The sequence below is a fragment of the Schistocerca gregaria genome, chromosome 1 (assembly GCF_023897955.1).
Source record: "Schistocerca gregaria isolate iqSchGreg1 chromosome 1, iqSchGreg1.2, whole genome shotgun sequence".
NCBI classification, from domain to species: Eukaryota; Metazoa; Arthropoda; class Insecta; order Orthoptera; family Acrididae; genus Schistocerca; species Schistocerca gregaria.
The window spans coordinates 693,866,483-693,880,467 of record NC_064920.1 but is presented as its reverse complement, the minus strand read 5'-3'; the positions used below and the strand labels follow the sequence as shown (position 1 = coordinate 693,880,467).

Sequence of the window (13,985 nt, the reverse complement as noted above, 5' to 3'; positions counted from 1 at the left end):
TTCCCATTCTTTTGCCAAGTCTCAACCACCGAAAGATGTAATTGGCGCTTTTTGTAATATATCCTCCTTTTATCTTATGTACCTTGTATAGTCTTCCCCATTTGGCACAGTATGCTGCCATTCTGTGTCTAATGGTTATGTCAACGGCGTATGTTACAGTACAGGCGTAGTACTTCCACGTACGCGGTGCCAAATGCTCCTGACATTGTAAGCAATAAACGGCTTTATCCACACCTCACAACGGTTTTGTGGGTCGTGACTGACAATCGAAGTACCCAGGCGTTTGCTACAAAGCACGTAATAGAATGAAATAGGACGGTGTGATACATTCGTAGTGTCTGCAGGGATAGTTTGTAGTAAGTTCAGTTTAGCGTGGCAAGTTTGCGCAATAGTCTTGTCGCTTTTTCAGTTGTAAGTTGTGTTCTCGTTGAATGTCGGTCCCTCGTCGGCGTGTATCCGAATGTTGTTATTCTTCCCTGTATGCTCGAGCTGTTCAGTCTAATGGTCGGATTTCTCTACAGTATCCTTGATCAGTAAATATACTGTCTTGTTTGCGGTAATCGTAAGCTTTTTACGATTTCAACATTCATTCAGTTATTTTTATGAGGAGGTGTATAGCCTTGCTTTGGGGTTGCGCTCTCGAGTTTGCAGTTATTACTACTAGCACGTCGTCAGCATGGGCAAGTATACCCTTAACCCTATCTTCTCCATCCAGATTGTTTAAGAGTGGTTCTATGTCAATAAGCCAGAACATCGGCCCGCAGATTGTGCCTTGTGGGCAACCTTCAGTTCTTTTCTTGATAACATTTTGTGGTCCTGCTTGCCATTGAGCCACCCTATTTTTGCAGTTGTCCATTAAGCTATCGCATAGGACTGTTGATGTCTGCATCTCTCGGAGCCTTGCGAACAAGGCACGCTACCAGAGATTGTCGATAACGACGGCTGTATCTACTACTATCGCTATTGCGTATTTTTTTTTGTGTTTCCTCTATTATTTCCAGCGCGTAGTTAACTGCATCGACTATTGAACTTTTGAGTCTAAAGCCATACTGATGTGGAATAAAGCCGAAGAGCCTCCTGCAAGTACAATAGTCTAACAAAATACGCGCATCTGCTATAATTTCAGGATCCCCGCTCGGTTAATTTCAACAAATAAGGCGTTAACGAAGGGTGCGGGAAACTGACTGAAATACACCCCCTATAGACGAAGCATAGATTACACGAGGATCTTTTGGCAAGATGCTAGTAGGCTACTAACACTTCAGCGGTTAAACATTGGTCTACAAACACAAAATAATATGAAGAAGTTTGTGCGATGGCAGTAAGAGAAGATCAAATTAATACTGTATAATACTGTATCAATGTATTATTAAAACTACCATCAGTGTATTATTATAATCTATGGACATAGTTAAAGGTACCAAAATATTTGAGTAAATAATTTGCAAGTAATCGTTACGTGAAACTGAAACTGTATAGGCATGTTCAGATAGGGGTGAATGAATGTCTGCGGCTGTAATATAATGCATTCGTAGTTCAGTGGCGTACTCGCTTCGGCGATACATGTACTAAACTTGGAACGACACAGAGAAAATTAGCGCGGTCCCTGCGCAAGTATGAAACGCAAAATAGTGAAGCGTTACACATTTTTGTACCCGGTATGTAATCGTCAAGGAGTTGGACGAAGAGTAGAACCCCTTTTTTGTTCGAATGTTTCATTCCTGTTACCTTGATTTTGGTAAACTTGTCGAATTCCTTCTCAGATATATTGTTAGATAGTTTGTTCCATTTTTGTGGCCCTGTTTATATTGATTTTTTGTTTAGTTAAAAAAATAAACAAAAAATTGTTGCATGCCACACTGGAGATGACTTTTTTTTCTTTTTAAGTGGCAGAAAATATGTAGGATTAAGTCCGATTCTGTTTCTTTCTTTATTGATTAGCAAGTTGGAAGAATCAATACGCTAAGAAGTTGGATACGGAAGTTCTAAGGAATGACGAGATACGTTTGAAGTTCTCTAATGCTATAGATATAGCAATAAGGAATAGCGCAGTAGGCAACACTGTTGAAGAGGAATGGACGTCTCTAAAAAGGGCCATCACAGAAGTTGGGAAGGAAAACATAGGTACAAAGAAGGTAGCTGCGAAGAAACCATGGGTAACAGAAGAAATACTTCAGTTGATTGATGAAAGGAGGAAGTACAAACATGTTCCGGGAAAATCAGGAATACAAGTTGCTGAGGGATGAAATAAATAGGAAGCGCAGGGAAGCTAAGACGAAATGGCTGCAGGAAAAATGTGAAGACATCGAAAAAGATATGATTGTCGGAAGGACAGATTCAGCACACAGGAAAGTCAAAACAACCTTTGGTGACATTAAAAGCAACGGTGGTAACATTAAGAGTGCAACGGGAATTCCACTGTTAAATGCAGAGGAGAGAGCAGATAGGCGGAAAGAATACATTGAAAGCCTCTATGAGGGTGAAGATTTGTCTGATGTGATAGAAGAAGAAACAGGAGTCGATTTAGAAGAGATAGGGGATCCATTATTAGAATCGGAATTTAAAAGAGCTTTGGAGGACTTACGGTCAAATAAGGCAGAAGGGATAGATAACATTCCATCAGAATTTCTAAAATCATTAGGGGAAGTGGCAACAAAACGACTATTCACGTTGGTGTGTAGAATATATGAGTCTGGCGACATACCATCTGACTTTCGGAAAAGCATCATCCACACAATTCCGAAGACAGCAAGAGCTGACAAGTGCGAGAATTATCGCACAATCAGCTTAACAGCTCATGCATCGAAGCTGCTTACAAGAATAATATACAGAAGAATGGAAAAGAAAATTGAGAATGCCCTAGGTGATGATCAGTTTGGCTTTAGGAAAAGTAAAGGCACGAGAGAGGCAATTCTGACGTTACGGCTAATAATGGAAGCAAGGCTGAAGAAAAATCAAGACACGTTCATAAGATTTGTCGACCTGGAAAAAGCGTTCGACAATATAAAATGGTGCAAGCTGTTCAAGATTCTGAAAAAAGTAGGGGTAAGCTATAGGGAGAGACGGGTCATATACAATATGTACAACAACCAAGAGGGAATAATAAGAGTGGACGATCAAGAACGAAGTGCTCGTATTAAGAAGGGAGTAAGGCAAGGCTGTAGCCTTTCGCCCCTACTCTTCAATCTGTACATCGAGGAAGCAATGATGGAAATAAAAGAAAGGTTCAGGAGTGGAATTAAAATACAAGGTGAAAGGATATCAATGATACGATTCGCTGATGACATTGCTATCCTGAGTGAAAGTGAAGAAGAATTAAATGATCTGCTGAACGGAATGAACAGTCTAATGAGTACACAGTATGGTTTGACAGTAAATCGGGTGTGGCTCTATGATGGTTTCGATCCCTACCCACGTTTTTTCCACCCAGCATGAAAGTGACTGTCCGTTCTTTCTTGCTACTAAGAGTAAAAAAAGAACAAAAAATCGGGATCCAAGAAATTTGGCAATAGGCACAGATCCCGCGGGGAAAAAGGGGCGTAGTCGGCGGTCCAGCAGTCAACTGCCTAGCGACGATGTGTCTGTCTTATTTGCTTCTGTGCATTTTATTTTTTTGTGATTTACATGTTAATTTGTTTAACCCGTAGAAATAACGAAATAAATAGAACAGGTCATAATTCTTATTGAGATTTTTCGGTCCTGAAAAGGGTACAGCATGTGGCTTCTTTAAGGCTTAATATGCCGTAAAAAGATCTTCCACTTCAGTGACTCTGAAATTTGCGGGGAAGGTAGCCTGTGAGGAGGGGGGGGGGGGGGGGGAGTAATAAATCTTCCATTTTCTGCCACATCCACCCGGAGGTGACTTTCCAAAGATCATCGCGGGTTCTTGCCGCCGGGTGATGCCAGTTTTTTGGTATGGTACGTTACGTCTCTGCCCATATTTTTTCACTGTGAAGCCAGTCGACAAGAGAAATCTCATTCTGTTCAGCAAACAACTCCTACAGCATATCTTCCATGTGTACAGGATACTGCTCCTGCTGGAAACAGGACATAGTAGTTGCGCTGACGAGATCATAATGTCGCTCACAGTATCTGTGAAGCTTTCCAAATCCACGGGGACCATCCAGCCCTAAACTTCCACAGACACACAGACACTACGAGGTGACTCGTGGATGTATGTGGGTCGAAACGGGTACGTTGCGGCTTGTATTCTCGTACTGGACAATCATTCGCCGAACCGATTCTTCAGGAAATATGATGTGCCGTCATTCACGGTTGACACTGTCTTCAGCAAACGTTAATTTATAGGGTCGATGATCATCATGGAGCGTCTCCTTGGTGGCCGCACGTTTGCTAAGTTGTTCGAACTCTCAAACATAGCAGGCGCCAAACCGTACCCAAAGACAAGAAAAAAAAAAAAAGAAAAAAGAAAACAGTAAAAAGTTTCAAGTGCACTACGTTTAAAAAAGGATTTGAAAGTTCTATATTAAATTTCTTTTCTGCTTCTATTGCTGAATGAAATGGGAAGTTAAAACTTTTCCGTTATTTGATTCTGAAACAGCTGAGTAAAACTGAACGTGCTGAGTCTACTTTCTCTTTACTTTCTCTTTTCATGTCGACCCTGACCCACAATATTCTAGCGCAACGCAATCTCACCGGTCAAAAAGAGATAACCTGACTTCAAATAATTAATCCAAATGAATGGCCCTAACTAAAAAGAAATCCTAACAACAACCTATACATTTCATTAATCACTTACATCACAAAAATCTTCATTACGCGAACTACTGCAATACAGCGAGCGCCAATAGTGCCAGATAAATTACAGAGTCTAACTACTAACGTCACTAACTACTAATAGGCATATGGTTAACAAAGGAAAGATTTTGCTACAAACCAAATAATGTATTTTTTACCTTAATAATGTGACATCCAGTTGAGACACGAGTATAAATCGTCATAGACATCTAGTACAAAGGTATATAATCATGAATAATATTCAATCTCCAAGTCGAACATGTACAGATCGTTAGCCTACGTTAACACTTCGAACCTCTACCCACCATCAATGCTAGCTTCTCACATCGAACATCCATCACTGCTGGCTGTTCACCTCCAACTGCCCAACAGTACTTCCATCACACCTGGCGACTAACTTCATACTGCCCAACACCACTGGCGATTAACTTCCAACAGCGAGTCCGACCAGCCACAGAGTCCTTTACAAAGAAAGCGCTGTCGGAGATCCAATGCAAAGCGCTACACAGCGCTGCCAAAACAGAAGCAGCCCACTTACAGATTTTGCGGTGACGTGTTGACATATTGACAATCCTGGACATACGCCAAATTCCAGTTCCCACACACCTACTTGATTCTCCAGTATCTCAATGTTTTATCCATCAGGCTGGACTGTGTCTCGGCCTCCGACATCGTCTACTCACTTCCTACACAAGAGCAATGACACGGACACGAATAGTCTGTCGTCTATGAGGCACGGTGCACGATTAATGTCATTCGACTGAAAGCGATGTGGCCCAGGTATTTCCCCTTGCTTGTCCACTGTCATTGGCTGTTGTAGACGGACAGGTACGCTTAATAGCTAATCGTCACGACAGCCACAGTCTGTGTATTATCAATGGAAGTATGTAAATAATTTTCACGTATTATGTCGAATAGAAATAGAAAATTTAAGTTTTAGATTCTAGGGAGATCATTCTCCAACAGAAATGGCTCTAACTGAGTTATAGCCAAAGTACCGTCGTCTCTTCTATAGGAAATTAGCTACACATCATCGAAATGCGTTTCGTATAATAAAATAAAGGGCTTCATAGACAACAGATTGTTGAACCAGAAGAATGTGCTTTATGGCTGTAAAAAAAAATCAGATGGATTCGAATGTTCGACGATTTACATATAAGGCCTGCACGTTGTTTACTCAGCTGCGGTGACAATTTGCGAACTTATATCTATTAATTTAACATGAGCTATGTCTGCAGTTAACACCAGCACATTTTACCGCAGAAATGATTTTTATGCCTTCTTCGAACAGACTTGGAATACTGACAAGATCAGTTTCGTGCAATTTTGAAGTAATATTCCCTCGTCTAAATGTTCCCAAGGTAAAGAAAAAAAATGGCATGTTGCTTTTCGTTCACACCAGTGCTGTACTTAGGTCTGGCTGACACATACGCCGGCCAGTTTTTGTGCTGTCAAGTGCCTTTGGACATCAAGTCTCTACATTCCATCAGCGTCCACAAACAATCCGGTAACACATATATTGTCTAGCACAGGCAACAGTCTCTGTTCATTAGCGTTTCCCTCTCTTATTACACTTGCAATGAACTGCCACTTACTCTTGTGTTATACTCTCGTTACAAATAACCAATGTAATCAATGGCGAGGCTCTCTTGATAAAATAGGTATAAAATGTATGCAATACTTAGTATAATGTTTTATATAAACATTCTAATGTTTTATACAGCACATGAGATGCTAATGAAAGATATGTTCTGTTTACAATAGCGTTAATATTGTCTTTACGATTGTTACATGGTAAAGTACGCAGCTATTTAGTTCAATAGAGGTACATGGCACCACAACACATATGCTGAAATACATTGTGTAGGGTATTGAATTCATATTGAAAACGCGAGAAGTAATGTTATAATCAATATATTTGACGTTAAGTATTGTATCAGTATTATGAGAACGATTTGTTATGTACAGTTGTGAGAAACAGAATTATCGACAGGGGCTATGTTACAGTGAAAGCGCTGCGCTACTGCGGTGGATTGAACTGTCAGTAGAGTCACGTAGCTGGGATGTCGTCAGATTTTTCACTGTCCGCCACAGCAGCTGGCTAGCATTGGGTGGACATGAGCCGCAATATCAGAACATTTGATCATTATCAGGAAGCGGAGGCTCAAAGCATGGGTCTTTCCATCCGTAGCCAGGGTCACTAACGCAAGATGAAACGGGTCAATAGAGGCAGTTTTATTATTCTCGAATTTCTGTGCATTTCTACGCACTTGTAACGCTTATTTTTTGTTGCAAATTAATCTTCTCAGCAGACCAGTAGTCTCTGGAGACGGAATGGCTCGACGTTTTTGTTTATTTATTGATACACCTCCCTTCCAGTTCCTGTGATTTCTTTAAGAAATCATGAATCAGTGAAGACTTGTTTACTTTGAACGTGAATGTTTGCACGGACAACCAGACCACTATCGATACTGTAGATCCCTTGCCAACCCTTGGTCTCTGTTTTAGATAGTGTGAGTGCGTGGATAAGTGATTTTACTTTTCAGTAGTAAACCTCGATGTCTTTAGCCCGAGGCCGTATGCTTCGAACTTCCTGCTCAATAGTTAACTGTAATTAGGTGCTTCAGTCTGCGTCATGAATATTGTGCGCTGAATGTATGTCAGGGAACTGTCGGTGGAAATCCTCTATCTTTAGATAAATACTCGTAAATAGTCGCCATTCGTGATAAAAAGAACGTTATTGGATATATAAATGATTTTGCTATTATCCATATCGTTACCCATTCCATCCGTCTGTATTTAACCCCGGGATATAATTCCAAGACGTATTTATAGTAACGAATAAAATGAGAAATGTGTATTAGTATAAAGTCTAGCGCGACTTACGTGTAGTTACCTTCTCCGAGGTTGTTTTTTTTAACTTGCTTGTCCTTGGTGCCAAATCCTATTTTTATTTATTCATTGGGTCAAGTTGTGCAATTAGTCTATGTAACGAATATGTTAATCAATGAATGTGACGTACCATAGGCGCGCCTTTTCAATATTTACACGAAAATCAAACCTCTTAGTTCAGAGACCGTGTTCAGTTTATTATTATCCCCTGTGATCGAAGAAAAAATACATACAGCCACCTTTCATGTGGCGACTACGACACGACTTAAAGCTTCACCAAAAGCAGAAACCTTCCAAGGCCTGCGCGGTAGCACTCGACTCGAAGGCTGCCTCTCCGAATCCTGGTGGTGACAGAAATTTTCACAATATGTATTACAGTTAACGAGAGACTGTCCCAATGCACTGAATTAAACTCCTAGCGTCTTTTCAGCGTCACTTGTAACTAGGTCATATTACGGGGGAGGGATAAGTTGGCAGGACACATTCTGTGGCATCAGAGAAACTAAATTTGGTAATGAACGGAAGTGAGGGGCAGGCTGGGGGACTGGGGGGGTCGATGTAGGGGGACCAACGTTTGGATAAACGGGTTCAAAAAGGCCGCAGCTTGCAGAACACCTGGATCAGAAAACAAAGTGACTGACAAGTAGTAATTTACAGGACAGATGGCACAGCAACAACCAATTCGAGGACGAACTTTGTCGTGCCTTCCATTCTGTTCACCCCTGTCATATCGCACTGCTACTTTAGGTTGCAGTTGCCATATTCAGTTACAAACGACGACCGACAACGTAATAATAAATTGTGATTCGTTTCTGTTGTTTGTTTTGTTTCTCTGGGCAGCGTGTTTATTTTACGCGACAGACTGTTCTAAACTAGTTGTCAAAGTGCGCAGAAAGGTGATAAGAGGATTACCGCCCAGCAAAACAAACTCAATACTTTACTTTAACGTGCAGCGTGTGAATACCCAGAATTGGAGCTCCCAGCTGTTGTCTCCGTAATGGTATTTTGAGCGCCGCACACACGTGAAGCGACATCACTCCCTCCAATGACCGACTGTCAAGCACTTTACTGTTTGGATCGAAGTATAGCTATTCAGAGACGAAAAAATTTTTCCCAGATATATTACTGGAGACAGCTCCATTATCTCATTTTACGCCTCTCAGTAACGGGCAATTAAAAAAGAAGTACTGTTAAACGTACTGTTTTACACTTCTAGAATAATCAACAATAGGGCAGACGAAATCAATAATGAAAGAAATTAGTATTACCTTGATCGTCGTCAAACGTACAGTCTTCTTCTTCTTCCCTTGCATTTATCCCTTCTAGTAAGACGTCCGCTTTTTTTCAGGATTTGGTAAGTAAGTTTTAAAAATTATTGTTTGACTTCATGACCAAATGCCCTCTCTTACGCCACACTCGTATAGCTAACATAAGGGATAAAATCGTGTGCGCCAGCTGTCTGTGAATCGTGTAAACTTTGTTATGAGCGCTGTCGTATTTTACCTGTTTGCATATCGTACTCTATGAGACGGAATTCGAGGACCAGTGCATAATTTGGCTAGACAGGCGAGGAAAACTACAGCTTGGCTGGCAGGTTTTCCGCACCACCGTCGCGTCGATTCTATCCGAGACTGGCTCCCCGCCGCGCGGGGCAACCCACCGGTCTCAGGCGCCTTGTCACAGTTCGCGCGGCGTCCCTCGTCGGAGGTCCGACTCCTCCTTCGAGCATGGGTATGTGTGTTGTCCTTAATGTAAGTTAGTTTAAGTTACATTAAGTAGTGTGTAAGCTTAGGGACCGATGACCTCGGCAGTTTGGTCCCATAAAACCTTACCACAAATTTCCAATTTACTGGCTCCCCTGCAACTGTGCTGCGCGTTACGCTGTCGGAGCAACGCTGCCGTGAAAGTAACGTAGCTGAGGCAGACGGTACACAGCTCTTGCCTACTCTCAGAAGACAGCAACACTTGAGATCAACTGCCCGTCCTGATCGATGTTGTCTGGGACTGAGAATACACGGTCGTGGTAAAGGAGGAGGAGAACAGTCGACTGTTGTTCTGTCAAAAGAACCATTTGCCTGTAGCACGTCAGGGAAATCACAGAAATCATAACGGTTGGACAAATCATAACGGTTGGACAAGGATCTGAAAGCTGCTTCTGCATAACATTCGGAACTAGTTCTGTGATGTCCGGAATTAAAAACAAAAGGAGGGTGGTAATTTTTTGTTTTTGTTTTGTTGAAAGGAAAGAAAGAAAAAAGGGTGAATAAAGGTGAAGGGAAGTGGTTCTATTTTTACTGGAATGAACTTATTGATGGACATCACAAAAATTTATTTTACCTATATTTTTTTTTTACTCATCGAAGAAGACAACACAACACATATAAAAGAAATCATCACACTAATATTATCCACAGAATGATCGTTTCACAAGACACTTTCTAGCTCGACTGACTCTTAAGACTGAACAAGACTCGGCTGACTCTACTCTCTCTCTGGACCACAGCCTCTTCACGTCCCTCTGGACCAGAGATTTCAACTGTGATTAGCACGCCGATTATTTAATTAATCGTACAGCCGCTGGGCGCGCGCTTGGCGCGTTATTTAAATGGGGTTAAACGCACACCGCGAGAGGCGTGGGCTAGCGGTGTCTTACAGGTATCGCCACACGGCCCCCTCTACTGGTGCGTAAGTTTTTCAAACTTCGCGGCAGTACCAGATTTGAGTTGACGAACAAGGTTGTGCAGTGTTTGCACCAGCATTATACAACATTTTCAAACATATGACAAGTACATACATATATAAAGAATTATAGCCTAAAGTACAAAGTTTAAGTAAATATACATAAATTGTTGCACATTACAAAATAGCCACTTTGAAATTGATCAATGAATGATTCATTTTTTTTAGAGAGATGCCTGCACCGTTGGCAGTCCTGTTATTAAAACAATAGCTGCTACCCTGTTTTCACAGTTCTTATTGTGTCGACCAGTGAGCACTATGCTTTGCCTCAGTTCAGTGTGGTGCGTCGTGCGAAGCACAGTAAAAGTCACAGCACCACAACTTTGTTTACTTTACAGTTTGCACATCAGGACAATAGGTAATGAATCTGCTTACGACAAAAGAACACAAAAGGTCATACAATTTGGTTTTAAGTTGTCGATGACAACAAAGTTCATGTCAGTATTGTTGGTGTTTAAGAGTGGCTGTGCGTGCACGAGTGCAGTAATTTTGATAAAGTGGTCCGTCCACCACGCACCGCGGCACTGCGTACAGCCTCGCGCTCGGGTCCGTTGTTGAGGTATAATAGGCAGTGACACGTCTGGCGGCGCCACCCCTTACGACGGACGCGACAGTACTGGTAGCCGCATCCGAGGACCGTACAACGCAGACTTCCAAGCACTTTCCAAGGTAGGGATCACTGTGATACGCATCATTGCACTTTATCGTAGAATTTGAGATTAAACTTATCACTTTGTACGGAAAACACTTTTCTATCATATTTTTACTCTTGACTGGTTGATTTCTCTTTATCAACACTATTTGATTTTTTTTTACACTGTTCAGAAGGGAGGTTCGACGTCCTGTTCCTTCTGAGAACACATTTTCACAGACACTTCACTTTTGAGCAAAATTACACTTTGCATCTTTTCTCCTTTTATATTAGGTGCACATAGTAAGACTGTTTTGTGTGTAGCCTTCACAAGAGGACATTTAAGTTTTGAATAGGCAAGTTCAAAATTACATAGAAAAAATGGACATGTACATATACATAGAATGATTACCTACTATAGACATGAAATTCAATATACATAATACAAATGAACTTCTTCGTAGCTAAGTTGCTACATAGCCATTGAAATACTTTACTAGTCGTGACCTGTGAAACTCTCCCAAAATTCATATTTATATAGAGAATACTAGTTGTTTACATCTTCAAAAACTTACAATTAGACATGTTTTGCTAGTCGTGTCCTGTGAAACTTTACAAAATTCAGATTTATATTGAGATTGTTAGTTGTTTACATTTACAAAATTTTACAATTAGACATGACATGACATATTTATGTACACGAAATTCAGGTTGTGCCATCTATTTCTTGCTGTGCATGTGCACTAACGGAGTACTATCTCCTTCTTTACAGAATATTGAAATCTATGGCATCTGCCATCAAGAATTCTGCAAAACTCGACGAGAGACCCTAAGTGCTGCAAATTATGAATGGATAAAATATACAAAAGAATAGTGCAAAAACCTCACTACCCCACTATCCATCGTCCAGCAGTGGGCAAGGAGGTGGGAGTAGGATCAAGATAGAAGGATTGGGTTATATTCATATTTACAAAATCTTCATCAATACAGTAGTGTTTTCACACATGTGTGCGACGAATAGTGTATCTGTTTGCGTAACGTATGCATCATAAACTTTGCCATTGCGCAAGTGTCACTGACTTTAAGCCAATTCATGTTGTATTCAGTTTCATCCTTTAAAGTTGACCCGAATTGCTGTTTAAGCAAAAAGAAATTCAATGATCATTGTCAATCACTTCCTGTAAATCAGTCAAAGATTTTTGCAAGAATCAATGTGAGTACCGTATATGGTTTAATTCACTCGTTGAATCAATCATGTTTAGGTAAATACGCGCTTAATGACAAGGTAGTTTATATTCCTGAAAAAAATTCGGTCAGTAAACGTACTAATAAATGACTATAGGATCCTTCCATAAGAGGTGTACTTTAGTGAGTATCACGTAGTAAAATAAATATATGAATTTCCTGTAGGTAAAGGAAAATGAATGCGCTTTAGTTTCCATAAAGACAAGAAAATCGCTGTGTCCACGAAGACAGCTGCGTTGTACTGCTTCACACACAAATCTTCAAAAACTTATCCACTTTGCTGAAAGAGAAAGAAAAATCTCATACACCAAAGTATGTTTTCTTGTAATCGTGAATTGTACGACGTACCGGTAGTCGTGTAGTTTTTGTTTCCTGGTCGAGAACATGAGCAGAGAGCGGGAGACTTCGTATCCTAGCAATTGTTTTATGAGAGTCGCATTTTCTTAACTCTGGTCCAGACAGAACGACATAAAATTGCATAACTTATATACTATCCCACTTACACAAATACATATGTCCATGTCCTCACAGTATCAAGTAATGAGTGCTAGATTTCACCTAAATTACTTCACAGGATAAAAACATTTTTTTAAATAGTGTTAATGTTAGTGAGTTCATAAGTTCGTAACCATTAAACACGACCTTCGTAAATGTAGAATACGAATCTTACGAAGGCAGCCTGCATGCATGGTACTACACAATTAGCCTGTGTAAAGAATGAGATTCTATAACGACAGCAATTTTTATTCGCTACGTAAGCAGATTATTTATTTCGCTGTGGCTGATAAACATTTTTCCTCCACAATGACCTATGTACAAAATTTACGTTTGTTACGATGGAGAGCACACAAACTTTTTATGCCAAGCGTGAGATAATGGTTTTTTAAATAGGGCGCATACCAAATAAGTTTTTCTTTCTCCTTTTTTTTATTGCCTACACGGCGAATCATTTCTCATTAATATCTATCAGTATTCATACACACGTATCGTTTTCATTCATACAGCTTCATATAATTAATATTCACCTTTCTTCTCATAGAACAGCTTCAATATAAATCGCAAATCATCAAATAATACTACGTGGTGGCATCATTGGCTCACACACAACGAAATCCTCATCATCATCATAAAAACTACCTTATAAACTAAAATTCACATTCATTCTTTCACACTCATTTCAGCACAATCATTCACTCATGCTGGCGTATAGTATAGCATTCTGGTGGCTCTCAAATTCATCACAGTTATTAACATAATAAAATCTTTTTTCTTGTACATAGTTTCCTGTTCTAGAAAATGCCTGTTTAAGGAGTAAGTTTGGTCGCTAACTTCGTTGTCCTTGGCTAGTAGTCAAATTATTCGTAGCATACTAAATATAACGTAGATTAAATAGTTCTTGGATTGCATGTAATGTTTAACGTAGATTTGCTATAGTTTAATGCGTTATGATTCTTTGCATTGACTAACAATTAACACTAACATTTTAGCTGTAACTAGCACATCCTTTCTCTTTCTCTTACTTTACATACTGCTTTAAGTGGTGGTGGGCGTAAAGTCCTTTAACTTTCTGTGTTGTAGGGTATGCTAATAAATAACATCCAGGGTGAGGAATATCGACGATCCGGTATGGACCTGAGTAAACTAATTGCCATTTCTTAAGCAAACGTTTTAGCCTCGTAGATTTGGGATGGGTTGTGAGCAATACCAAATCATCAATTTC

At 40.2% G+C, this 13,985-nt stretch overlaps 1 protein-coding gene and 1 non-coding gene across 2 annotated transcripts in view; both read left to right on the top strand.

Moving 5' to 3' along the window:
- The window catches only part of LOC126302399 (lachesin-like), a 1,147,869-nt gene that overhangs the window by 83,154 nt on the left and 1,050,730 nt on the right, over positions 1-13,985 (top strand). The gene's annotated exons all lie outside the window — the stretch shown is intronic.
- LOC126286464 (U6 spliceosomal RNA) lies at positions 1,545-1,651 on the top strand. The gene has a single exon (XR_007551698.1). It is a non-coding gene; the product is annotated as a U6 spliceosomal RNA (small nuclear RNA).